The sequence below is a fragment of the Crotalus tigris genome, unplaced genomic scaffold (genome assembly GCF_016545835.1).
Source record: "Crotalus tigris isolate CLP2741 ecotype Arizona unplaced genomic scaffold, ASM1654583v1 scf7180000024391.5723578, whole genome shotgun sequence".
NCBI classification, from domain to species: domain Eukaryota; kingdom Metazoa; phylum Chordata; class Lepidosauria; order Squamata; family Viperidae; genus Crotalus; species Crotalus tigris.
In genome coordinates this window covers 4,109,607-4,135,512 of record NW_024100561.1, presented here as the reverse complement: position 1 = coordinate 4,135,512, position 25,906 = coordinate 4,109,607, and the positions used below count along the sequence as shown (strand labels likewise).

The 25,906-nt window shown below is 38.5% G+C and overlaps 2 long non-coding RNA genes across 2 annotated transcripts in view; one reads left to right on the top strand and one right to left on the bottom strand.

Annotated features, from left to right (window-relative positions):
* Positions 1-1,757: 1,757 nt before the first annotated feature.
* Positions 1,758-8,666, bottom strand: LOC120301706. The gene is made up of 3 exons (XR_005554980.1): positions 7,567-8,666; positions 5,944-6,177; positions 1,758-1,813 (listed from the first exon to the last, which is right to left on the bottom strand). It is a non-coding gene; the product is annotated as an uncharacterized LOC120301706 (long non-coding RNA).
* A 2,857-nt stretch (positions 8,667-11,523) lies between these two features.
* LOC120301708 overlaps positions 11,524-25,906 on the top strand; it is a 29,498-nt gene continuing 15,115 nt past the window's right edge. Inside the window, exons 1-2 of the long non-coding RNA XR_005554982.1 lie at positions 11,524-11,576; positions 12,753-12,964. This is a non-coding gene — a long non-coding RNA (uncharacterized LOC120301708). The remainder of the gene's footprint in view (positions 11,577-12,752; positions 12,965-25,906) is intronic.

Below are 25,906 nucleotides of genomic sequence, written 5' to 3'. Positions count from 1 at the left end.
CCTCATTCTTTAAAATAGGTATCATTTGAAATATAAAAAGAAACTTTGGCAAAACATTCATTTTAATCACCGCAATTCTTCCCAAAAGAGATAATTGCAACTTCTCCCAATTTTTCAAATCTCTTTGTATATTGACCCACAGCCTTTCATAATTATTTTTATACAATTTTGCATTAGAAACAGATAAAATAACCCCCAAATATTTTACCTTATTAACAACCTCAAAATCTGTCAACTTAACCAAAGTCTGCTTATCCAAATTAGTCATATTTTTAGGCAATATTTTAGTCTTGTTATTATTAATTTTAAAACCCGAAACCTGTCCATAATAATGTATCAATTGTAATAACTCTATTACAGAATAAGTAGGTTGAGATAAGGTAACCACCAGGTCATCTGCGAAAGCCCTTAGTTTATATTCTTTTTTATTAACTTCTATCCCTTTTATTTGCTGTGATTCTCGAATTTTAATCAACAATATTTCCAAAGTTAAAACAAACAGCAACGGTGACAGAGGACAACCCTGTCTAGTCCCCTTCTCTATTGTAAACACCTCTGACAAACCCCCATTAACTATAAGTTGTGCTGTTTGTTTTTGATAAATAACATCAAGAGCTTGTAAAATTTTTTCTCCAAAATTCATTTTCTCAATTAGTCTTAACATAAATTGCCAATTCAATTGGTCAAAAGCTTTTTCAGCATCTAAAAATATCAATCCTGCAGAGACTTGATTATTTTTGTCTAAATATTCTAATAAATTAATAATTTGTCTGACATTATTCTTCATATACCTTCCAGTTATAAAACCCATTTGGTCTGTATGTATAACATGATGCAAAACCCTCATAAGCCTATTAGCTAAAATTTTTGCAAAAGTCTTATAATCTACATCTAGGAGAGATATAGGTCTATAATTTTTTGGTAAAGTAAGGTCTTGATCTTCTTTTGGAATTAGAGATATAAAGGCTCTACCCCATGACAGAGGGATCTCTAAACCCTGTAATATGTTATTAAAAAGCTCACTTAAAGGTTGAATCATCTCTTGTACCAAAGTTTTATAATAAATAGATGTCAAACCATCCGTACCCGGTGCTTTATCTAATTTTAATTCTTTGATCACCGTCTCAATTTCCTCACTAGTAATCAAACCATTAATTTCTTGTTTCTGATCTTCTGTTAATTTAGGGAAGTTGGCTTCATTTAGATAATTATCTATATCTAATACCTGTACTTTAGTACTCTTATATAATTTTTGATAATAATCTAAAAAAGATTTCTTAATCAACTCCTTCTGGTATACCAGTTTACCATTATAATTGATTTTATCTATAATTCTCTGTCTCTGTTTCTTTCTCAGTTGGTAAGCCAACCATCTCCCTGGTTTATTAGCATTACAAAATGTATTTTGTTTCATATACAGTAAATTAGTTGCAGTTTGATCAGCCATCAACATATTGAATTGTGATTTAAGCAATTTTATTGAATCTTTAACCTTCTCATCTGTAGGATTTAAAATCAAAGTTTTTTCTTTTAATTTAATCTCATCTTCCAATTCCTTACGTTTCTGAATCTGCTTCTATGAACATTATTCATTTGTATCAAAATCCCTCGCATGAAGGCTTTGCCTGCATCCCAGACCATTTACATTGAAGTTCCCTTATGCATGTTTAAAACAAAATAATCCTTTAAATGCTCCTTTAATTTTTGAACATTCTTTTCTTGTCTAAATAAATTTTCATTCATCCTCCACGATCTCCTCTCCTCTTTTTCATCGACCAATTCCATCCAAACTGGACTATGATCCATCAGTGTCCTAGGAAAAATTTTAACATTCTTTACCCTAAAATATAAGTCAGTTGTAATCAGGAAAAAGTCAATTCTTGAAAAAGATTGATGCCTATCTGAAAAGAAAGTGAAATCTCTCTCCTCCTGATTGTGTTTACGCCAATAATCTCGCAACTCCCAGTCCTCTTTCAGATCAAAAAAAGCTTTAGGTAATTTAGCCTGTTTAAAAGAAATAGAAGATCCTTTTTTGTCTCTTTGTGTATCTAAAACACCATTCCAATCTCCCATTAGTATAACAGATCTGTAATCCAACAAGGTTAATTTTTGGTGTAACAGTTATAAAATTATTCCTGTTGTTGATTTGGTGCGTACAGTCCCACTATAAGTACTTTCTTACCATACAAACCAACTTCAATCATAACATATCTCCCTTGAAGATCAGATTCTACCAAACAGGCTGATAAATTTTGCTTAACATAAATAACTACTCCCCCTTTTTTCCCAGGGGCAGAAGATACAAAATGAGATCCCAAACAAGCATTAACTAGATATTTTTGATCTTTAGATATAATATGCGTTTCCTGCAAGCAGATAATATCATTATTATGTTGCTTTAAATAATGAAAGATTTTCTTTCTCTTTTGGGGGGAATTAAGGCCATTAGCATTCCAAGTCAGGAGCTCTACCATCTCCCTTAACCAGAAGCCTGGAGAAGACTGCTTGAAGATCTGCCATTGAAGAATGTACTGCAGAACTCTTGGGTCAATAAAATGTGATCCTTGATCCACATACCTTTGTAACTAACGTGTGTAGCAGAAAAAGTGGTGCTGGGTGATGGCTATATATTTCAAAGACATTTATTGTTCACAACTGACTTTTTTTAAAAAAATGTTTTACCAAGAGTTCTCCTATCAGTTTTTAAGAAATTGTCTTTTGAAGTGTGCAACTGAGTTTTTAAAAAATAAGTCAAAAAAAGAATGAAAAGAATACTAAATGGTGATTCGTCCTATTTTTCACTTAACATGTAAGATAATTTACCATAACAAACTCTGAGAAACAAACTATGCAATGATGGAAAACGCAAAGATATTGGAATTTTCAAAAGGCAGTTCATTTTTGGATTATTTCCAAAAGACTGGTTTTTAAAAAGAGGCTGGAGTTCCATCTATGTGGAAAGTTCTCCTTTTAGTTCAAATCCTGGTGACTAAATGAAGTTATCTTAGCTTGCCATTAATTTCTTCCATGATGTCTTTTTTTCAACTTCCCAATTTATCATTCTATATGTTCTGGTTGTCTCTCATCTTGTCCTCTTCGGATGCTGCTATACAGTGGGGCAAAAAAAGTATTTAGTCAGTCACCAATTGTGCAAGTTCTCCCACTTAAAAAGATGAAAGAGGCCTGTAATTGTCATCATAGGTAGACCTCAACTATGAGAGACAAAATGATAAAACAAATCCAGACAATCACATTGTCTGATTTGGAAAGAATTTATTTGCAAATTATGGTGGAAAATAAGTATTTGGTCACCTACAAGCAAGCAAGATTTCTGGCTCTCACAGACCTGTAACTTCTTCTTTAAGAGGCTCCTCTGTCCTCCACTCATTACCTGTATTAATAGCACCTGTTTGAACTTGTTATCGGTATAAAAGACACCTGTCCACAACCTCAAACAGTCACACTCCAAACTCCACAATGGTGAAGACCAAAGAGTTGTCGAAGGACATCAGAAACAAAATTGTAGACTTGCACCAGGCTGGGAAGACTGAATCTGCAATAGGCAAGCAGCTTGGTGTGAAGAAATCAACTGTGGGAGCAATAATTAGAAAATGGAAGACATACAAGACCACTGATAATCTCCCTCGATCTGGGGCTCCATGCAAGATCTCAACCCGTGGGGTCAACATGATCACAAGAATGGTGAGCAAAAATCCCAGAATCACGCAGGGGGACCTAGTGAATGACCTGCAGAGAGCTGGGACCAACGTAACCATCAGTAACACACTACGCTGCCAGGGACTCAGATCCTGCAGTGTCAGACGTGTCCCCCTGCTTAAGCCAGTACCGTATTTTCCGGCGTATAAGACGACTTTCTAAACCTTGAAAATCTTCTCAAAAGTCGGGGGTCATCTTATATGCCGGAATATACGGGTAGCTGTTCTCTGAATTTAAAACCAATCTGCCCCCTAGTGGCCAGCCCTATTTTTTTTTTACAGAAATAAACACTAACAGGACAAAGCATACAAAAATCCCATTTTTCTACATCACCCATCGCTTTATTCTTTTTCAGGAAAAGCAATTAAATAGTAGAAAACAGTAAGCTATATAAATTAAGGACATTACATCTACAAAAAAAGAAACATTCGATTTACTTCTTATACCTATAGCAGCAGTCATGAATATATGGAAAAACTTTTTGATTCAGCAAATCACATTGATTAAGAAAGATACTGGTCAAAGGAAAAAGATCAAAGTGAAAATTAAGAAAATATATGATGGGATCTACCAGAGAGAATATTTAAAAAAGAAACATTTGTTTGAATATGGTTAAAGAAACAGAAAAGATTCTGAATACATATGTCATTCTAAGAGAGATGAATTCCTTAAATAATACTGTATGCTTCCCCCCCTTTTATTTTATTTCTTGATATAAGTAATATAATACTGCTGAAATGGCCTAGATGAAGGAAATGTTTTAGATAATTAAATGTGTCTGAATTTAGGGAAATTATAATGTATAAAAAAGAAAAAAAATGTTTTGAATAAGACCTAAAGGATTAGATGACTAGACACATTAAATGGAATATTTAAAGATTAAATATATTTTATCAAAATAATAAGAACTATATTATTTCAAGGTTTGCAAAGAAGGCATTTTGGGGAAAAGGGGAAATCAACTAAATGTACTATGTGGATTATAGATTATAGAAACCAATTGTTAATGATTTTTCTTTACAAATGTAAACCCAGCAAACACACTGTTTACCAACTATTAAGTGATTTATGTTTTAAAAAATCAATAAAATATATGGGGAAAAAAATACCAGCTGAGTTCAGGAAGCATTAGGGAAGCAGTGGTGGGCAACACTCGCTTTCTAGCAGCAAAGGAATGGAGCTCCTATTGTGCTATTGTGAACAGAAATTCAATATTGTACCGTATTTTCCAGCGTATAAGACGACTTTCTAAACCCTGAAAATCTTCTCAAAAATTGGGGGTCATCTTATATGCCCAGTCGTCTTATACGCCAGAATATACGGTACATGTCCGGGCCCATCTGAGTTTGCTAGAGAGCATTTGGATGATCCAGAAGAGGATTGGGAGAATGTCCTATGGTCAGATGAAAGTAGAACTGTTTGGTAGAAACACAACTCGTCGTGTTTGGAGGAGAGAGAATGTTGAGTTGCATCCAAAGAACACCATACCTACTGTGAAGCATGGGGGTGGCAACATCATGCTTTGGGGCTGTTTCTCTGCAAAGGGACCAGGACAACTGATCCGTGTACAGGAAAGAATGAATGGGGCCATGTATCGTGAGATTTTGAGTGCAAACCTCCTTCTATCAGCAAGGGCATTGAAGATGAAATGTGGCTGGGTCTTTCAGCATGACAATGATCCCAAACACACTGCCCGGGAAATAAAGGAGTGGCTTCGTAAGAAGCATTTCAAGGTCCTGGAGTGGCCTAGCCAGTCTCTAGGTCTCAACCCCATAGAAAACCTTTGGAGGGAGTTGAAAGTCCGTGTTGTCCAGCGACAGCCCCAAAACATCACTGCTCTAGAGGAGATCTGCATGGAGGAATGGGCCAACATACCAGCAACAGTGTGTGCCAACCTTGTGAAGACTTACAGAAAACATTTGACCTCTGTCATTGCCAACAAGGATATATAGCAAAGTATTGAGATGAACTTTTGATATTGACCAAATACTTATTTTCCACCATAATTTGCAAATAAATTCTTTCCAAATCAGACAATGTGATTGTCTGGATTTGTTTTCTCATTTTGTCTCTCATAGTTGAGCTCTACCTATGATGACAATTACAGGCCTCTCTCATCTTTTTAAGTGAGAGAACTTGCACAATTGGTAGCTGACTAAATACTTTTTTGCCCCACTGTAAGTATTGGATTATTGGCTTGGTCTACAGAATTTAAAGCACACTAACCTGGGTCACACAATATCTTCTAAGAATTGACCTTCTCTCTTTTACTTCACTCCAAGTCACTTCTTTTGATTCCTGGGAACTTCAGCATGTCAAATATATGCCTATATGAGCAGTGATGCTAGATTTGGGCCATCAGACATCAGTCCAGACCTCTCAGATTCAGGGCCATACTTATAATAATAACAGTAGCAAATGTCCTGTGTTGTACTCATTGGCATTCATAACAAGGCATTACTATTTCAAAAACAAAACATAGGTGTCATGACATTATCTTGGAAATGGCACAATTGTATAATTACATAATGACAGTGGACACATGTACTCAAGTCACATCATTTGCCCCCCTTGGCCCCCAACAGATATCCATGTTTGTTCCTTCCCCTAGACACTCTCTGAAGAAATGAAGGTGCTGTATAGCTTCATCCCTACTATGATCTCCACTTTTTAGAAAAAGAAAGAAAGAAGATTGTGCCACTATCCAGCAAATCAGGATGGGAGGAAAGAGGGAGAAGCAGAATGAGCAGGAGGGGAGAGAAGGAGAAATAGTAACAGGAGTAGGGATTGACAGAGGGAAAAATGGAAGGGTGGAGTGCCCCAAAGGATATGTGAAGAAGACACCTAATCCAGAACCCCATTACCACCACCCCCTGGCTTTCCAACCACATCTACATATCTGTGCCTGACCCTTTCTTTTAGCTAGAAGAGAAAGTGAACAATTTTTATTTTATCCCTCTTCATCTAGAAACATGTAATGATACTTTGGTCAGGTTCAATATTTTCCCAAGTAACTCTTCTTGAAGAAATTCATAATGACATTATGCATAGGCTTAGTTTAAGTAACTGTTGGACTATATAAGGTCCATGTTAGAATTGATGCACATAATGTCAGCAAATTAGCAGGCAAAAGATACCAACCTAGCAGATAATGAAATGTCCAGTTATTCATCCCCACTCCAGTGAAAAAGTATTACTACTTACTTGTCTATAAATAAATGATCTTGGAGAATTCTTAAACCTTTCCTTTCCTCTCCCTCTCCCTCTCCCTCTTCCCTCTCCTTGATTCCTTTAATCATATATTGTCATTACATGTATTGGACTATTCTGATTTTTTTTAAAAAAATATCAGTTGCATTATAAATATTTTAAATTTAAGCTGAATTGAGTAATCTACAGTTTTTCCATTGACAAGAATGATTATTAAAAACCACAGCATTTCCTTGGGGACTTGTTTCCCAGGCCTCAGTTTACAACTTTTTCAGATTGACTAAACATTCTATTTTAAACTTTTTTTTTCAAAATAAAACAATGAATTTAAAAAGGAATCTCTGAAACTAAACTGTGCCGTACAAATCACTGGGATAATTTTTCTGTCCTTTTTCTTCCTACTTGCTCAGAACCTATTTTTAGCATACTTCTTTGCAAAAAAACAGAACAACAGGAAATGCCTTAAATAATAAATGTATACATTCATTATTAAGGAATCGATCCTGTCAAAATCAGAATATGTTTAGGGATATAGATCCAATCAGTATGAATGTAACTGAGGGTCTAGATTTGGGAAATATGATCATCCAAATGATGAGGATAAATGTTTGAATAGGACTAAAATAAAAGAAATTATACCCCAATTAGATGGGTTAGCAGACAAACGCTTCCTCTCCTATTTCAGTTGAATGATTTATCATATATTTCTCACATCACTGGATGCCCTGAAACATATAAAATAAGTAGTAAAATGTGGGAACATTCTTTAGTTGACCTATATCTTTGTCTTGAATTCCTGAAGCCACTGTTCTCTTTATTATAGTATAAGTCTCCAGCTATTAAAGAGGGACCTAAAACTAAGACTTAGGTGCATTCTACAATGGAATCTGCCAGCATTCCTCATGAAATAAACATTTTTGGTTGCTGTCAGTCTAGGGAGTCTGTTTTAGAGATTTAGATAACATACTTAACAAAACATCAGAGAAAAGGTAAGCAGTGGTTTATATTGTGTTTTCAATACATATAGAAAGACTGCCTTCTGCTAGTAAACTAGAACTAAACTCTAAGACATTAGCTTGCTGCCAAGAAATTGCCTCATATAGTTTTCCTACAGAAACTTAAAGATAGAAATGATATCTTGTGTATAAAGTGATTTTGGGTGTTAGAGAATCGACAAACTTATTTTAACCTCAATTTTCTTAAAACATTTCTTTGATTATCAAAGGAAAATCATGAATAAGAACCGTGACATTGAAATATATACTCAGAGCAAATCTTGCCAAGTTTTAACTATTCAGGATTTTTTCTCCTAGAGCATTTTTGTCTATGACAGTTGCTGTTATTATTCTGTTGTTTTAGAGTTAGGATAAAAAGATAGGATTATTTTTTTTTAAATAAAGTGGCCTGAACTAGTTCAGAAATTTCTTGAATATCTTTGAACAATTATTACCAAGTTTGTTGAGATAATAAAATACCGTATTTTCCCAAAAGTAAGTTCTACCCCCAAAATAAGCCCTAGCTTGATTTTTGGGCATGGGCCTAATATAAGTCCTACCCCAAAAATAAGCTCTAGTTTTGGGATGAGGCACACACCTAAAAATCAAGCTAGGGCGGAGGTGGGGGGCAGAGCTGCCTCACGTTCCCCGCACACACTTACCTTGCAGCCAGGCCTCTCCTTGCCGGCCCACTTCTTCTGCAGCATCCCCAGGCCTGCATTTCACAGTCAGAGACCTTTCCGGAAGGCCAATGCAGCCGAGAACCGAGCTATGGATTGAATCTATAGCTCGGTTCTCAGCTGCAGAGATCTTCTGGAAAGGCCTTTGACTGTGAAATGCAAGCCAGAGCTCCATTCTGAAGCTGCTCCTTCAGAATGAAGCTGCTCTTTCAGCTGCAGAAAAAGTGGGCTGGCTGGCTGGGGCTGTTGGTGCTGGAGGTGAGTGAAAGACACCCCCATAAAATAGGACCTGGTGCCTCTTTTGGAGGAAAAAAAAATAAGATTGAGTCTTATTTTCAAGGAAACACAGTATGTGGCTGTACTGTACTCCTTAGAGGAAAATGTATACTTAAATATCATGTTAATACTGTATGGCAAGTTTACACTCTGGTTACCTAGTAGTCAGTAGGCAGAGGGCTTATTTTGGAAAGTTGGACACAAATATTCTTTGTCTCATGATTTTGATGTAGTTCCAGATGCCAAATTGTTAACTATATGACAAAGAGGCAGGAAAAATAGACAGTTATTGTCCATCTTTCTAGTGTAGCCTATGTAAGTTACAGATATTACTATTTCATTTATTCTTTTAGCTCTTAAAATGTCTATGCAGTGTCTCCAAGTATTGTAAAAGGCATTGCTTCCAACAAAAAGGGGTATCCAATGAAATTAAACCTCTTTGGCTCCTCATGAAATGTCTCTCTACATAAAGAACACACAGTGATATTCTGAACCATTCCATGTTATTGCTGCTACTGCTACTGTGCCAACGCAGGAAAGATATGAGCTGGGTTTTGATCCCCATTTTGTGGTAGCTTGGGAATAAAGTATCTGTAAATTGGTAGGAGTACACTTCCAACGAGCTGATGGATTCCTGGCTGCCCTTCAGTTTTGACACTAAGACTACTCGATAGCTGACACTGTGAGATTTGCCAAGTGTACCAAAATCAAGCGTTCACATTAATACAGATGAAAATAAGTATTTATAAGACAGAGTCTTTCAAAACACTGTGTGTGGCATTCTAAAAAAGGCTATCCACTGAAGTGTTGAAAAATATGTCACTTTTAGGAACCATACTGTTAGGCATCCTTGAAAAGCAGCTCTGAAAACCGACAGTATTGGTATCTTCCAAATCAACACTGTTTGCTATTTGAGGCAGTCTTACCAGGCTAGGTTTGCAAACAACAGTCCAGTTCAGGCATTTACCAAGAGTCAGTTATTTCATTATCTCATTTGAGTGTGTGATAGAGAAAACAATATACTCTAAATCTCTCTGTTTTGTCCACAATGTAGTGCAAGGGAAGAACAGCCTATGTAGAAGGTGATGATACACCCTGAACCACAGATTGTATGATTCTTCTACCTCAAAAAAAGGCACTGTGCAAATCTGGCTTTTGTATACATGTGTTGGGATGTACCCTTACCTCATATATTATTATTTCTGTTGAAGAATATAATATAAAGCCAATGGAAATTTTAGCATCAGCCACTGAAAATTCACAGTAAGGTTCACAAAAGATTACCTGAGTATAGCAGAGAGCAAGCTAAAATATGGATTCTACTTAATTAGCTTTCTAAGGAACCAGCCCCATCCGTCGCCATCTCTCATTAATTTTTGAATGCTGAATTTGCTTGTTTTTCTCTCTTTTCATCCCTGTTTCCTCCCACCCTCTTTTTTTTCCTCTCAAAGACTTGTTTATGGTTGTTAACCAGCAAAAAGAAAAACAATATACAAATATATGAAGCTGAATCAACAATTTCAATATAGTTAGGAGAAATTCACACAAAGAATTTTGACTAAAAACAATATTAAAAACCGAGTGCTGTAATATGCTGCAAAAGAGATAAGAGATTAAGATTAAAAACCAGTGTAGTATGAATTATAAAATGGAACCATAAAATTTGATAAATAAAGCAATGAAATCATGCAGATAGGATTTGAGGATTCTAAACTTCACTTATAATTCCCTGTCCAAGGCAAAAAGAATAGAATAACTGAGATGGCAGGTATACCCCAACAGATAAAACTACAATGGGTCACTAAGTAGCTAAGAGTTAATGGTTAAGACTTGGCCATTTCTGACTCTCCAGGTTCAGTTGCTCTTTTCTTTGCCTGATTTTGCCTTCTGCCATGCAAAGCCTGGCAACTCTTTTTTTCCTATGTCTTGAATTGTAATCCTTCAAACAAAGATCGTTATTATGGGTCTTCTGAAAGCTGTTCTTGTAACCATTTGGGCCCAAGGATGTGATTTTTAAAGCATCTTTTAAACACACAATACTTTCATAATTTCCAAGCTCTCACAGTTTATTGTCTCTCATTCATAATGATCCAACTTCATATTTGATTAAAACTAAACCATTATTACTCAATGCAGTTTGGGATTGTTTATGAAAGTATTCAAAAGGAGCACATGAGAAAAAAAATAAAATTATTGCTATCATTTCTTACGAAATCCTTTCATTGGAAACATTTGTATCACACCTGGCTCCTGAAGGTGGCTTTCAGAAGATTGCTAGGGATGGGATTTATTTCCTAGGTTTCCTACTGCCCTACTGCTTGTGTTATTTGAGTAGGATTTTTTTTAAAAAAAATAATTTTCTATCTATGATGACAATCTGCTCTATTTATAAAAGTATACTTAGCCTGTAAATCTGCATCTGGTAGTTGTTTCATGCCGGCAGCCATCTTGTCTTTCTGGGGCAAAAGTTCATTGAGCTTATTGCTGATCTTCCTTGGGTAATCCCTGCTCATATTTTCAAGCATTTATGCCACTGTCATAACAAATGGGGAGAAAGGGGAGGAGAGTGGTGAAGGAAAGAGAAGAGGAGAGGAAGAAGAGGGAAGTAGGGAAGAGAAGAAAAGGAGAAAGAAGGTAGAGAAGAAGGAATGTGGATACAGTGAAAGGGGAAATGGGTGAGCAACACCAAAAGTCATGTGTATGTATTTATTTCATTTTATTAAAAGTATCTTATATATGAATGTAAAAAGAATGTATGTTAATATCAGATAAATATCATGGTATATATATGGGGAGAGTTTGGAAAAATAAAAAATAATTATGAAAAAAAAACATTGAAGGGTGGGAAAGGATTTCCCAGATCTTGTCTAACATGCCTACAATCAGCTTCTCTTAATAAAGATCCCTGTTGGAAGAGAAAAAAAAAGAAAAGAAAACCAAAAATCGTATAAATACACAATCTTATCTTTTGCTAAGCTCTTTAGTTAGGGAGCAAAGAACTTAACCTCCTTTCCATCTAGTGAAAGAAAATCAGTGTAACATTTTTTTTGTGCATCCTTAAATTAGCTTGGTCCTTCAAATGTATGAGATAAGACAATTATTATCAGCTTTACTCATCCCAATAGATCCCATCCAGCCCGCCAGAGAGCTAATATCTAATATCTAATCTCACTGTTTTTCTTACTTGCTAATACCTGAAGTCAGCTGTTCCTTCTCAATATCCAAAAGCATACTGAACTAAAAAAAAAGTTTACTTTCTGAAAATGCTAGGGAAATATTTGCATGAAGTTAAATAACAGAATTGTTCTGTACAACAGTGTCATTACTGAAGATAAACCTGCCATCTAAAAGTGTCAGTAAAAAACAACATCATACAATGTCACTAGAGAGAAATACAGTAAGGAATTCTTTGCATATAAAATAGGAGGTGCAGATTTTAAAGAATACTGCAGTCTTTGGAAGTAAATTAAGGATCACGCTATCAAACAAACACTGACATTCTATAGATACTTATTTAGAAGTGAAGCCCACTGAGTTCAGCGGGGATAATGAAAGGAAAATGGGCCTAGGACTGTAACTGCAAGCTTTGTGCAGCTTAATGTTGTCCTAAACTGACTTTGAACACAAATACAAACTTGGCTTTTTTGTTAGCAAAGAAATCTCTTTAAAAGGAGTGATTTGGAGCCAGATGTGTGTGTGTGTATACATACTCATGTGAGAGTGGGTCTGTATGTGTGTGGATTGGCAAATACTTTCCCAAGCATAATCTGATTTACATTATTACTAATTTGCATAATGTACATATAGGACTGCCCAGATTGAGAGAATTAAAATAAGCTAACCATATCCCTATGTCTTCTTACTTGGTTCTCAGGAGATGGAAATGCCTTGTGATGTTTGAACTTGGTTGAAATTAGATTCTACCACCCAATGGAAAAAACATCTTCAAACCACTGTGGGCGTCTATAGTTTCAGACAGATTTTGGGAGCTCAAATTTCTTCAGATTTTGCGCATGGGAAGATTGCTGTGGGCCTGCCCTGTGCCAAAGCTCTCCAGGCAAAGTGTCCATTCCATTACTCCTGCAGGTATTTGTGCTAGTAAAGAACGAACCACTAATTCTTCCTTTATCAACACTTATCAATAACTTGGTTGTTAACACTTGCAAGGAGGAATGAATAATGGGTGGACTAATGGGGCAGATACAGAGATTTAATATATGAAGATGTGTTTTGTGCTTTTCTGCCCCTAAGATGGCATGTTCTTCTAAGCTGCTACCTGTGCCAAGTACAATCATCCTGCAATGAGACTGAGCAAATGCCAGAGTAAGACAGGCCATGTGGCTTTCTGATATTGGCTGAATGCCATCCAGAAATTATCAAGTTCTGAAAATCTTGGGCAGCTAATTAAAAGGGACCACTCTGTAAGAGCTGCTTGGCTCAGGACAGAAGCTCAATTGTGTGTTGCATCATTCTGGCTGGTCAGACTTAACCCCAACTTGGCCCTTCACTGTAGTGTATAAAATGCTGTTTTGAAGAGAGAAGCAGAGGAGACTGAAAACCCCATTTCTAGCAATGCAGCTAAGTTTTCATCCTCTATACAGTATAACGAAGTCATAAGTTACAGAAAGAGCTATTCTTGAACTTTTATCATAGGAGACATTTTACACTGCTGTGTTTTGCATGTAAACTTCGCCTTTCCTCTTGTCAGTTTAATTATTTTTTCTTTTCAGTTTCAGGTTTTACCCACAGTGCTGTTTTGACTTGGTTTTTTTTGTGATTATTTGTGGATATGCTAGATAGGTATATTTCTCTCACTGAATTATGTTTTGAAATCAGCATGTAAAAAGTTATGATGAGGAAGAGCAAGAGGCAAAATGAAGCTCCTCTTTATTTTGAGGATACTTTTGGAGACATAATATTTCTCTGTGTTGGAGCCTTGGCAGTCACTGTTTCCTTCTCATGTTCCCCTTACTGCAACATGAACTGATGTAACATTTTTAGGCCATGTGCTCATGACATGTACTTCATACCTAGACCACAATGGGAGCAGCTGAAAGTCATATTCAACAGTTTTAAACTATCGTTTTTCCTCAACTTTGCTGTATCTGACCGAGCTATATGCTTGCTGATGCGGTCAGAGATGGGCTCTATACATCTACTGTAATGTGAATAAGTCCCCCTGATACTGGGACTTGCCCTGTAAGGTTGTTCCTTCTTGGAACTCAGAAGAAATCAGCAGCATCTCTCTATTGCTTTCTTTGTTTTCTACCTCTGCAATGCCTGATTGCTCTTTTGCAGAGCACATATCAATCCTAATCAAGTACTCTTATAAAAACAATTTTAATCACTTCTTTGAAATAGACATATGTGGGGTTTTTTTGCAGCAAGGATTTAATAGGTCCTAAAGGTGTTTAAATGTTGGGTTCATGGTGCATTTTGAATTTAATTGTTATTTGCAGACATTCAATTACCAAGCTAGGTAACATCACCATTGCAGGGGAGAGTGGAATTTGCTTGCCACTGATATAGTAGTGGCTTGATAGGGTGTGACTTCCTCCTTGATTAGAGTTTAATTTCTTCCCTTATTGGTTGTTTGATGCCGTTTTCTGCCTGTTTGGGTATGGGCTGCTGGAGGTGATGTGTCCTAAGCCATGTGTTTCCTTCCTAGGCTTTTGATTGTAACTTTTACATGTTATTTATATGCAGTTTACCTCTATGTGTCCATTAATGGCTGATTTGTCTGAATACTGACTTCAAGGAATTTATTAGCATTTTTGGATTTGTCTTGATCTAAAAGGTTAACAATTTCCCAATTGAAATTGTCAAAATGAATGACAAAACCACAAACTTGCGTTTTTGTCATGCATTTTGACAAAATGCCACTTGGAATTTATGGATGCAATCTGATAGTCTTCTGCCAATCTGCCCTACATGATAGCTGTTATAGTTCTTATACGAATTGTATCTTCATTTTCTCTTTTTTGCCTAAAATGCTTTGGAGGGATTTTGTTGATTTACATGCTACAGTGATGCCATATAATTCTAGTTGTCTGTTGGTTATCTTGTAACTATTTTTGTTGTACACAAGCATTATCTTTCCATGGCTTATAAGGGTTGTGTTGCAGTGATTATGTGATCAGCCATTTTTATCAAAGTTTTTGTGGGTATTTGTTCCATTGGAAGATCTTATATAAGTTGCTTAATTTGAATAAATCAAGCAAGTATGCAGTACTATTTCAGATCAGAATCTAAATGTAGGGGATGCTGGTTAAATATAAGAACCTGGACTTAGAAACTGATGGACATCAAATAATAAATTAACAAAGATTTTTTTTTTCTTAGAACTAAAGTATTTATGGATATTAAATTGTGAGAACTGGAAAAACTAGCCCAGAATTTTAACAGTATTGCAAACAACACTAATGAAACTGAAGATTATTAAACAAATATAATTGTTGAAGAACAGTATCAAATTATATTAACTTCTGGGAGAAAAAAAGGATGATGAAAGACATGAAAATGAGCAAAAGAATGATGAACATCAGCTCACTGGCATCTAGCATTGAAAGGAAAAATTTACCCTAAATTTACAGAAAAATACTATCTTTGCACTATTAAAGAAGTTTAAAAGCTTCATGACTATTTCAAAGAAAATTAAATATATGAGTGTAGTATGAATGAACTGTAGACAAAATCAGCAGTTTTGAACAGACCAGCATTTGTTTTCTAAAGCATTACTGAGAAAGAGTAAAAACAGATGCTCATCCTGATAAAGATGGAACATTAACATTTTGGACATCTGGAATGATCGAAAAGAACATAAAGATGCAAAATGAATACAAGATACTGGAAAAACAATGGCTTGGTCAAAAATGGATGATACAGCCATAACTTTAGAATTGATTTTAAAACAAGCAGAGAATTTAAAGAATGAACCACAAAAAGATGATGTACCTAAATTTTGGCTTACCATATTATCACTCCCCTTGAAAGAATGGCTAATCAATTTAATGAAATATAAAGTGGAAATGGTGAAGAATGGATGACAATTAAAAGTAGTAGAACAAACTGATTTTATATATGGTGACGGCAGCAAGATTGCTCTATGCATAAAAGCGGAAGGATGCCTCAATTTCCTACAAAAGCTGATGGAATTAGCAGGGATGGCTCAATTGACTGTGCTGATAAAAGAAAAGAACTTAAGTACTTTTGTTTCTACTTGGAAACCACTTCTGGACTTTGTGCTTGAGGTGAAAAAAAATGATATTATGATTTTGGGTTTTACCGATTAGACTGATTTGCTCATAACAGAAATGGCTAGTGCATATTACTATAGAATTAGATTAGATTAGATTAGATTAGATTAGGTTAGGTTAGATCCCACAGGCTGGGCCTGTGGGATCTAACCTAATCTAATCTAACCTAGATTAGGTTAGATCCCACAGGCTGGGCCTCCTTCAGGTCCCGTCGGCCAAGCAGTGCCATTTGGCAGGGCCGCGGAGGAGGGCTTTCTCTGTGATGGCACCCACATCTTGGAACCAGTTCCCCCCGGAGATTAGGACCGCTCCCACCCTGTTGGTTTTCCGTAAGCTGCTTAAGACCTGGCTTTTCCGGCAGACCTGGGGTTTATAAAATCTGACCCCTGAATGACTGTTATTGTACTGTTTGTTTTGTCATGTTTTATGGTGTTTTTATTGTCAGCCGCCCAGAGTCCTGTGGGAGTGGGGTGGTTTATAAATTTTAAAAATAAATAAATAAATAAATAAATAAATAAATGTAAAAAGTTGAGATTTGATTTTAATGTCTGATTTTACTGCAACAGTCGGAAGTCAATGCCTTTTGTTTCTTCCCCTCCCTTTCTTCACACCTTTTTTGTTTTTCCTTTTTCTACTATTGTCCCCTACTATTTGCTTTTGTATTTTCACATTTTATGTTATAATAATAATAATAATAATAATAATAATAATAATAATAGTAGTAGTAGTAGTAGTAGTAGTAGTAGTAGTAGTAGTAGTAGTAATATGTTTTGGGATTGCATCCAAGGCAGCCAGGCAGCGTAGACAAGACTCTGCCCTTACACCCCATTCTGCACAGTTGATGCTGCAGGGCACGGACAGAGGGTGTGACCGCCATAGCGCTGCTGGGCTGCCTGGGTGATCTGCAGCAGGCCCTGGAGGCAGTGAGTGGCCCTGCGGGCAAGCGGGACAAGGAAGGGGGATGGAGTGGGGGCAGGGCAGGGTGTGGAGCAGGGGTGGGGCCAGTTTTGGGGCATTCGGTCTCTAAAAGGTTCGCCATCACTGGGCTATAAAGTGAGCCTGCTTTGAGAAAAGGTCAATAACAGTCTAAATTACTGTATTTCAGGGAGTCTAAGATGAAGTCCATTGCATTTTCCTCCTATGGCTAGGATGGATTCACTACCTGTTGTAACAGCCCAGGGTGCTTCCCAGGTCTTTTTTCATAGCTGGACAGATTGCACAGCTCTTAACATAGCTTTCAATGTCCTTTTTCCTCTCTGGCCACCAGAATTGCCACATTACCAAGTGTAAAGTCTTTAAAAACCAAAGTAACCAGCTTGCTTGACATCATGGCTTCATTGCATGGCTTGGACCCTGATGGTGCTAGGAAGGTATAACTTGGAGCCTTTCCAGGCTAATTTATCTCTATATGTCAACACTTGTCTGTTATCTCTAAATCAGGGGTCAGGTTTCAGTTTGTCCTTAAGTTTCTAGGTCAAGTTGCTGTAGGGGCTGATGGATTGTTTTTGAGTTTGGTGTCTAGTAGTCACTTGAGAGGCCTTTTTTGGTGAAGGAATGATAGATTGACAACTTCCTTGTGATTGCTCTTGTACTGTGGCATTCTGGATAAGGCGTAAGCTAGGAAGTTCTTTCCTCCAGGAATGTACTTTAAAGAGAAGTTGAAACATTGTGCCCTGATTGGGAGATAATTTCTGCAGGGTTCTAAAGTGCCTCATGGTTTTTATGGTCAGTCCACATTTCAAATAGTATCTTACTGCCCTCTGGTTAGCAATGCTCATCAAACAGCAAATGCTTCCTTCTCCCATACAGCCCATCACCATTCTGTGTCAGTGAGTTTTCTGGAGGTGTACATACATGGTTGTAGGTATCCCTTGCTGTTTTTTTGAAGAAGAACTGCACTCACCGCAACATCACTAGTATCTGCTTGGATGATAAACTGTTCCTCAGGACTAGGGTATTTGAGAACTGGGCTCTTCTGCGAACAACCTTTTAAGTTGTTTAAATGCTGCTTGGCATTCCATAGTCCATCTTAAAGATTGACTGGAATGGGGTTCCCCCCCCTTTTGCCCATTTAAACAGTTCAGTAATTGGTAAGGCTATTTTTGAAAAGAAGGGGATGAATTGCTGATAAAAGTTAGCAACCCCCCAAAAGGTCTGTAGCTGCTTGCAAGTCTGAGGGGTTTGCCATTCCAGAACAGCTTTGACTTTCTCTGGGTCCATTCCACCTCTTCGTTTGAGATTTGGTACCTAGATAGTCAAGGTGGGTTTGGTGGAACTCACATTTAGATAATTTAGTGTAAAGGTTTTCCTTTAATAATTTTTGAGAACTTTGTGAACCAATTTGTCATGTTCCTTCATCATTTCTGTAAAGATGAGGATGTCATCAAGGTAAATTAGGACCCCTTTGTATAAGTGGTCATGTAACACCTCATTTATCAATTGCATAAATAAGGCATGAGCCCCCCGGAGGCTAAATGGCATCACATTGAATTGGAAACTCTCCAGTGGGCAATTAAAGGCAGTTTTCCATTCATCTCCTTCCTTAATTCTTACATGGTAGTAAGCTTCTCGCAGGTGCAGCTTAATGAATTTTTTCTCCTTAGACAAGTGAGCTAACATGCCCTTCATAAGGGGGAGTGGATACATGTTTTCCATGCTGACAGCATTTAAGCTGTTGAAATCCACGCATAATCTCAATAGTCCATCTTTCAGCTCTTTGAATAGCATAGGGGCAGCCAAGCATGATTTAGCTGGCTGGATGAAGACCCTAGCCAGGTTTTTGTCAATCTATTCTCTTAGTTTGTTCATCTCCCTGGGGGTCATGGAATACATTTTTGGCTTAGAGAGTTTCACTCCCAGAAGGATCTCTATTGTGCAGTCAGTGGTTCGGTGAGAGGGAAACATATCACACTCCTGAACACTTTGGCCAGATCTCAGTATTCTTGGCAACTGCTCTGATGTGAGTTTCAAAGGCTCAGTTGGCTCATTTTCTGATTCAGTGGAGGTGGCTTTACTCTCCTGACCATTATTAATAGGAGGAAGAGGGCCCTTCTTAGTCTCATCATTCTCACCCCGTTTTCCCACCACATGGTAGGGCGCCACTTATCAAGCCATGCCAGCCCCATTTTGGGGATTACTAAAAACTGGATAATTTCCCAATGCTGCCCCATTTCCAGTTGCACCAGTTCAGTTAGATGCATTGCAGGTGATCCTCCAATTAAAGACCCATTGACCTACTCAAACTTCATGGCCAGGGGCAATTGTTTGGCTCAAATCCCTAGTTTAAGCACTGTTGGGAGACTGATTAGGCATTGGGTGCAGCCTGAATCTATTAGGATGGCTATTTCTGCCTGGGCCCCAGTTTTAAGTAGTATAAGTTGGGTGGGGATGGCAAAGGGAGGGAATGGCTTGACTTACCATTGGATCATTCTCGCCTTTGTCGTTGCTGTCATAGGGGGTTGGTAGTTGATTGCATTTGATCAGAGTTCTCTCTCTCACCCGTGGGAGACTTCAATGGCTTGGTTCTGATGTACACAGCTCTACTTCTTTCAAGCTTTCCGTTGAGGCTTCCTTAGGCTAGTCATGGTGGTAGGAATGCTCTTCAGTTGGGGAGCCGACGCTAGGCATTCAGCAGCCTGATGTCCTTGCTGGCCACACCTGAAACACTTGATGGGGGGCAGTAGGAGCTCTGGGAGAGCTGGCTATTGAAGCTGATGCTTGACATCATTTGAACTGGTACTTTTCCTGGATTCTCCTTAGCTTTGATTTGGGAAGGCTGGGCTTCTTGTAGTGCTTAAGTTCAATGTCCAGTGTTATTACTATCTGCTACCACTCATGGATTTGCTCAGGAATTCCCCTGTAGGTGCATGCCTGAAACAGGTCATGGTCCAAGCCTTCCTTAAAGCAACTGATTAATAGTCACTGTCTTATTCTGCCTGCGACCCTTTAGAACTCTCAAACAAATTCCTTTGCTGGTTGGCACTCTGCTTTAGGTCACATATCTCCACTTTGGCTTGCAAGACTTGGGACTCATCTTCAACCTGGCTCTTAGTTCTTCCAGAAAAAGGTCTATGTTCCTTAGTTCTGGTATGTCCTCATCATAAAAACTGGTTATCCCCTCTGCAGCCTCCTCTTCTAGGTTGGCTACCACTGCACTCACCATCATCCTCTCATCAGGGTAGGCATAAGCATAGTGGTCTAGATGAGCCCACACCTGGTTTATGAAGAAAGATAGCTAACTTGGTCCCCATCAAATGTGGTTCTAATTGGTGGTGGGTTCACAGAGGTGGAGGCGCCCAGGGTGCTAGACACAACCAAGGGTGCTGGTACTGGGAATGTGGCTGAGGTTGAGCCCATCTCTGGAATCCTCCTAGATGCCCCACTGGGCTTGCAACTCACTGTTGGTGCAGAGGGTTTTACCTAGGACCTGGGTTTGATGCTGCTATTGGCTTGGGATGTGGGGAAGCTACATGGGTCACAATGACTGGACTCGGGCTCTGATGGGTGAGGAGTGGTTGGGTCATCCTAGCCTTAGCCTCAGCTGAGACCTCATACCTCGCAACTGGGGTCACTTCTCTGATTTCCATTAAGTCGAACATCTCCATCAGTCTTTTGACCAAATGCCCATGGATTGCTGTCAAGTACTTCTATTCCCCCAACTCATCCCATCCCACTGCCCTCTTTACTTTCCATTTCAGCATGAGACATAGAGGGCTGTGGGAAGAGATTAACGGAAACTCAGCCTCGGCAGCTTTCCAGCTTGTGCTGGAAATCTTCCTCTGCTTGGCTAGAACTTATTCCTGTCAGACTTGTCTGCACAGACTATCGGCCAAACCCCCATCAGTGGAACTTCATCCCCAGACTGGACAGCCATCCATGTCCCATTTGCAGGGGTTGCGTCGGGATTAATACTCACTTCCCATTTCTTCTCCATCCTGGAATCTTCCCTGAATCTTTGCCATCCTCCCAAAAGAATCGGGTAAGTGATCAGAGGTCAGGACCCTGGAGAGCGCTCTTCGATAGCTTTCTATCTCAGAACAGGAAAATAATTTTGGGGAGTTGGTTTAATGTCAAATTTCCAACCAATGGACCCAAACAAATCAGAACTCTGAGGCTTGAAGTTTCCTCAAAGAACATGTTTATTGGATACATAATATTGGCATGGTCAAAAGTGAAACCAACTTTAAAGTTTCCCCTCAGGAATTCAATGTAACTAAATATAACATTTCTTTCCCCCTACTACACTATTGACCATGCTACCCAATCAGGGCAATTGGCAGGCTTTATGACACTTCTTCTCTCCACCTTCCAGCATCTGTGGGAATGACATTGGTTCCCACAGGATTGCTCTGTGTTTTTAGTCTAGCAATCCTTTCGGTTTCTTCTCCCCCTTCTTCCCAACCTATGTGGCAACTGAGAACGACAAAGATGGCTTCAACCAGGATTGTTTCAGAACTTGACACCCCTCCAACTCTGTTATTCTGTTATGGACCTGCTGTTTCTTAGCTATTATAAAGATTGGCACCTATCCCTATTGTAGGAATGCAACAAAGGGTTCACCCTGTTTTTTAAAACTAGATTTCCTTCTCAGGTGAAAACAGATATTCATGTTTTGTAATAAACTTAAAAACAAAGCAAAGCTTTATTTTTATAAATATCTCTCCAATGATGAACAGGACTGGAAACAATTTAATCTGAAAGTAATCCACAGGGGTTTAGATTAAGAATCCCTAATACCACTGAACATTTGGAACAAGGCGAAAGAGTGGGAAAGGGCAGTCTTTCCCAGGACCCAGGCCTGAAGAAAATGGGCAGTGCTAGCATCTCTTGGTTTCCTGGGGAAAATTTAAGCATGCCAATTGCAGCCTCTTCTCACTGGCTCCTGCTGCCTGCTAATGATTTCCCAGGGAAGCTGCTTCATGCACTCATTTGAGAAATGCATAAGGGCTTTTTTGCTTCAGCCTTCTCCCACTTCAGGCATATTTGGAATTGAACCCAATAGCATAACTGGAACTGAAGCAATTAGAATCCTGTTGATATCAACTGGACAAAACTTGGATTAATAATCACTCAGCTTGTCAACAGGCCATTACATTTGTACCAGTGCATGTCAGTGCAATCTCTCTCTCTCTCTCTCTCTCTCTCTCTCTCTCTCTCTCTCTCTCTCTCTCTCATCTCTCTCATATTTCTCTCTCTCTCTCTCCCTCTCCCTCTCCCTCTCCCTCCCTCCCTCCCTCCCTCCCTCCCTCCCTCCCTCCCGCCTCCCTCCCTCTCTCTCTCTCTCTCTCTCTCTCTCTCTCTCTCCTGCGTTAGATGGGGATAGATTTTGCTTTGGTGAAAGAAAGATTACTTACCTATGAAAAATAACCTGGGATTAAGAACAATGAGTAAATATTTATATAACTGCAGTGTCAGTTTACGAATAATTATGAAGAGCAAGACTACACTGGAATATGGTTTGGTTCACTTTGGCTAACCATATTGTATGAACGTAATACATCTTGATGCATTCAATAAACTGTAGTAAAACATTTAAGTATGATTTGCACCTGATTTGCAAGGTTTCAGCAAATACATTTAGCTACAAAAAGGTAACCATAGAATGAAGCAAGAATTAAAACTAAACTCCCTCTTTCCAGTGCTTTCCAGGAGTGTTGAAGGTTCTGTTCTGAAGTCCAACAGAGCTGGAAAATACTAGTTTATGCCCTAGACATTGTAATCGATTTTAAATGTGTGTGTGTGTGTGAGAGAGAGAGAGAGAGAGAGAGAGCGAGGGGGTGGGCAACAAAAACTCTTTCATTGTCTCAGAATTTCACCCCTGGAGCTTTGCAAAGCCTTTTGATTCAAGGCTGTTCCCAGGTCTTTTAGTTACACGAATCTGAAGAAAAACCACAGAGGTCAAGTATTTCAATTTGATATGCCCCTCCACTCTTTGCCTCCATCCTCAAGCTCTGTTTGAAGTTTTTGTAACTCTTATCCTAAACTTTTCACACTGGGCTATAGTCTCTTTGTTGCTTTCAGGATATCTTTGACTTTCTGAGTTGAAGAATTGGGTGAGTCATGATAACCTTACCTCCCATTTCGAGCAATGTGGTGATGAATACTCTATATTAAATCCTAAAAGAGAAAAACCTTGTGTTGGATGGCAGAGACGTGCAGCAGGAATCAAGCAAATAAGGACAAGTTGTAAACTCATTTAGCAGTCTTCCCTCACTCCTTTGACTTCTTGGTAATCTGAATTTCTTTTTTTCCATCTTGTATTATTCCCCAACCCTGCATCTTAAGGTTATTTAGCAGTGATAACTGTACTTAGGCAATAACCATTGTCACTTCCATGCAATGATGATATTAGGTTGACTTGTGTTATTATTCAGGTAAGCGACCCTATTGATGTGTTTGGGTGAACGTGTGTAGGCTTAGCATGAAGAGGAAATCAAAAATATGAAAATAAGCCTCTTTTCTAACATCCAGATGTTTATTAGTTTTGTCTGCCATGAACAGTGGGAAATGGGATATTAACCCAATTCAGCTTATAAAAAATTCTTCTTGGCCTGAGAATCCCGAGTGTTTCAGACTGAGAAACTTTTAACATGTATTTCTTTTTCAGCTCTTCATAATGAAAATCTTAAGGGTGGATCATGGAGGGATGTTGAGCTAGGTCTTGAGTTTGTCTGCCTCTACCTTCTCAAGTCTATATACATTCAGCTGACTATATAAATAGGAACTCAACCTTTCCTCACAAACACATGAGCTGATTGGCTTTGGAGATCCTGCCCGCTAACATTGTCCCTGGAATATTTACTGAAAATTCCATCCCAAATGATAAAAATGGTGAAGAGATTGTAATATTAAGAAATCTGTTCCAGGGTATGAATATGATAATGACTTTGTGTCATTAACTAACCATTGCAATTGATAGAATAAGCCCCTGCAGTTTTCTTGGTAAGATATTTGGTTTATGGTTGCCTGCTTCCAATGGAGAAAGAGTAACTGGCCCAGGGTCACCCAGCTAGCTTTATGCCTCGTGCAGTACTAGAACTCATAGCCTAGTAATAGTAGTAAAGTTGGAAGGGACCTTGGAGGTCATCTAGTCTAACCCCCTGCTCAGGCTGGAAACCCTACACTGTTTCAGACAAATGGCTGTCCAGTCTGTTCTTAAAAGCTTCCAGTGTTGGAGCATTTACTGCTTCTGGAGGCAGGCTGTTCCACTGGTTAATTGTTCTCACTGTCAGGAAGTTTCTCCTTAGTTCTAGGTTGCTTCTCTCCTTGATTAGTTTCCATTCGTTGTTTCTTGTCCTGCCTTCAGGTGCTTTGGAAAATAGCTTAATTCCCTCTTCTTTGCAGCCCCTGAGATATTGGAATACTGCTATCATGTCCCCCCTTGTCCTTCTCTTCGTTAAACTAGACATACCCAATTCTAGCAACCGTTCCTTATATGTTTTAGCCTCCAGTCCCCTAATCATCTTTGTTGCTCTTCTCTGTACTCTTTCTAGAGTCTCAACATCTTTTTTACATGTGGTGACCAAAACTGGATGCAGTATTCCAAGTGTGGCCTTACCAAGGCATTGAAGAGTGGTATTAATACTTCACGTGATCTTGATTCTATCCCTCTGTTAATGCAGCCTAGCACTGTGTTGGCCTTTTTGGCAGCTGCAGCACACTGCTGGCTCATATTTAGGTGATTGTCTACTAGGACTCCGAGGTCCCTCTCACAGTTACTACTATTGAGCATGGTGCCACCTATGCTGTACTTGTGCATTTGGTTTTTCTTGCCTAAATGTAGAACCTTGCTTTTTTCACCATTGAATTTCATTTTGTTAGTTAGTGCCCAGTGTTCAAGTCTGTCCAGATCCTTCTGTATCTTAAGCCTGTCTTCTGGAGTGTTGGCTATTCCCGCCAGCTTGGTGTCGTCTGCAAATTTGATGAGTTCCCCATCTATCCCTTCATCCCAATCGTTGATGAAGATGTTGAAGAGTACTGGGCCCAGAACAGAGCCCTGGGGCACCCCACTACACACTTCCCTCCATATAGATGCAGTTCCATTGAGGACCACTCGCTGAGTATGGTCGTCAGCCAGCTACGGATTCATCTGGTGGTGATTCTGTCTACCCCACATTTTTCTATCTTATCAAGTAGTAGGTTTTGATCTACTTTATCAAATGCCTTACTGAAGTCCAAGTAAATTATGTCCACAGCATTCCTCTGTCCACTAATTTTGTCACTTGGTCAAAGAATGCAATAAGATTTGTCTGGCATGATCTATTTTTGACAAACCCATGTTGGCTTTTAGTAATGACTTTGTTTGCCTCTAGGTGTTCGTTGATTCGTTGTTTGATTATCTTTTCCAGGATCTTCCCAGGTATTGAGGTCAGGCTGATAGGTCTGTAATTTCCTGAATCCATTTTTTTTTCCTTTTTTGAGGAGGGGAACTACATCAGCACTTTTCCAGTCCTCTGGTAGTTCCCCTGTGTTCCAGGATCTTTGAAAAATATAGTTCAGTGGCTCCGATATCACATCTGCCAGTTCCTTGAGAACTCTGGGGTATAATCCATCTGGTCCTGGCAATTTGAACTCATCTAGGCTGGACAGGTACTCACTTACCATTTTCTTGCCTATCTTAACTTGTGTTTCTATTTTGTTTTTTATGGCACTATTTTTGATAGATTGGTCTGTTTTTTCCCTTTGTGTAAAGACAGATGCAAAAAACGAGTTAAATAGTTCTGCTTTCTCCCTGTTGCTTGTCACCTTCTTGCCACTTCCACTCACTAATGGA